Source organism: Chelonoidis abingdonii, chromosome 5, assembly GCF_003597395.2.
Source record: "Chelonoidis abingdonii isolate Lonesome George chromosome 5, CheloAbing_2.0, whole genome shotgun sequence".
In the NCBI taxonomy this organism is placed as follows: domain Eukaryota; kingdom Metazoa; phylum Chordata; order Testudines; family Testudinidae; genus Chelonoidis; species Chelonoidis abingdonii.
Window position 1 is genome coordinate 46,807,805 of NC_133773.1, and position 2,568 is coordinate 46,810,372.

Sequence of the window (2,568 nt, forward strand, 5' to 3'; positions counted from 1 at the left end):
TAGTGATAGACTCAAAGAGCTCAACAAAGAGAAGGTTAAGAGGTGACTTGATTTCAGTCTAAGTAGCTACATGAGGGGACAAATATTTAATGGGCTCTTCAGTCTAGCAAAGAAAGGTGTATCATGTTCCAGTGTGACTGGAAGTAAGGTATAAATTACAAACAGTGAGAGTAATTAACTATTGGAACAATTTACCAAGGATTGTGATGGATTCTCCGTCACTGGCAATTTTTAAATCAAGATTGGATGTTTTTCTAAAAGATGCTCTAGGAATTTATATTGGGGAAGTTCTATAGCCTGTGTTATACAGATCAGATTAGTTCATCACAATGGTCTCTTCTGTCCTAGGAGACTCTATGAAGAGGAAAAAGAGGTTATTCCAGTCAAAAGGCAGTTTGAAAAGAGCACCAGGATCCAAGTGGGAGGGGATAAAGGAGTATCTAAGCAAGAATTGTGACTACAAGTCCTGAAGTGGGAAGTTTCTTAAAGAGGTGTGCAAGCATAGTGTTGGAACTTTGAAAATGAGGATGAGGAATTCAAACTTTATGCAGAGAAACAAGGGTTTTGAGGAAGGGGGAAAACTAGAAATCTTTTAGCATCTATTACAATTGTAGATACATTTGTTTTTCCTTTTGTTGTTACTCGGATTACTTTGACTTGCATCAGTTTCAAGAATCCCATTCCCTGCATAGAATGGAGCTGCAATGGCATGTTGAATAGAATGAGTTGGATAAGCAGTTAAAATGTGGGCAGTCTATAATCAAATGATGGATGCATGGAGTGTACAAGGGCTGTTAACTAAATAGTGATTGAATTAATTCAAATGTGTAGCCTGGGCCCAAATCCACAGCTGGGGAAAAGAAAACTTTATTCATGTCATTTAGTCCAGCAGTTAATTTGGCCCATCATGGAGAAACGTGTTCTGAAATTTGTTAGAAGTGTAAAAAGAAAACTCAAAAAAAATCAGCTCATTCCAGTATCTGCATGAATATTGTTCAGAAGGCATGTAAAACATTTTGGGATGGGAAAGAGACCATAGCATTGCTATTTGATAAACAAAGGAGACTAATCTGCACAGAGTAAATCTGCAAGTCAACCCTCAGGTGTTGTCTTTAAATCTTAATTTGCCCATGTGCCTTGGGCCAGAAATTTTCAGCTGCAGTGCCTGTTTGGTCCACACACACCCTAGCTATTCTCAGGCCCCATATGAAGGGCATAAAGGGCTACCACAGATGAACCATCCCCAGTTCTTTTTCAACCATCTATGCCTGAGACAGAGCATTCAGTAGTGTTCACGTGCTTTGCTAGTTATCTGTTTTAGTTTATTTAAACTTTACTTTAATCTCTAGTAATCCTAACAGACTAGTTTAAAAGTTTTATTTTTAATAGGTTTAGTTTAGTTAAAGGAGGCAAAAGTTTTGGGAGGCTTTTAGCCTCCCTCCTTTTCAGGGGAACTTTTACTGAAGACCTTTTTTTCTTGGGGTATGCCTAAATTCCCAGGATTTAAGCATTGCCTCAGTTGGTAGGAGTCCATCCCAGTTAGTGATGGCCACTTGCACCATATCCACTGTTCAGAGGATACTCATGTGCTTTCGAAGGGCAAGATTTGCTCAGGATTCAAGAGTCATTACAGGACAGACAGGGACATATGGAGCAATCCCTCCAACCTGCAATAGATCCAAGCCCAGATACCCTACTGTGTATCAGTTTAAGTGACCACAACACACTATTTCTGCAGCTCGATTGCCTTCCTGACTGTTGTGCAAGAGAGATTTGTGGGTGATAGTATCAAATCTTCTGCTAAAAGGCATGCCAAACCAGCTTCAGGAAGGACTTGGCCACAAGAAACTTGTGGTATGGGAGAACTTGCTTCTCACAAACAGTACTGCTGATGCTCCAAATCATCTCAGTATTGAAGGTTCATTCACATCTAAATCCCATGGACACTATTGATCCTGTACTGAGGAAACATATCACTGGCAGCTCCACTTCTTCAGAGAGTCCTACAGTACTCAAATCTACCAGTCAATCTGTACCAACACACACACTTATTCTCAGTACCACAGGCTTCTGCGTAGATCTGCCAAGTACTGCAGGAATTCAGATTCATGGTACTGTAGCCTATTTCATCCCCAGTACCAACTGGTTCCCTGGTACCTATGCGAGCTGTCAGATAATCTGCTCCTCCACCTTTGTCTATGCCCACCCCCTTTTCTGGATTGTGGAGACAACAGTTCTCATTCAAAATATTCTATCCAAGGTTCTTTTGATCATCTACCTCAGCCTGAATTTCCTGGAGCTTTCTCCTCAAGGGACACTTCAAGACACAAGGATAGTAACACTCACAGCTATCGTACCATCTCTAGAGCCTAGGGATTGGTTCACAACCCTTAAGCTACAAGATACATATTTTCATATCGTGATCCATCCATCTCACAAGAGGTTTCTGTAATCTGTCATCAGTCAAAGGCACTTTCAGTATTGAGTGTGTCAAAGTTAGACTCAGGGCTCACAGTTTGTCAGACCACTCTGTTTTATTAGCACAGCGCTCTGCTAATACACCCAGAT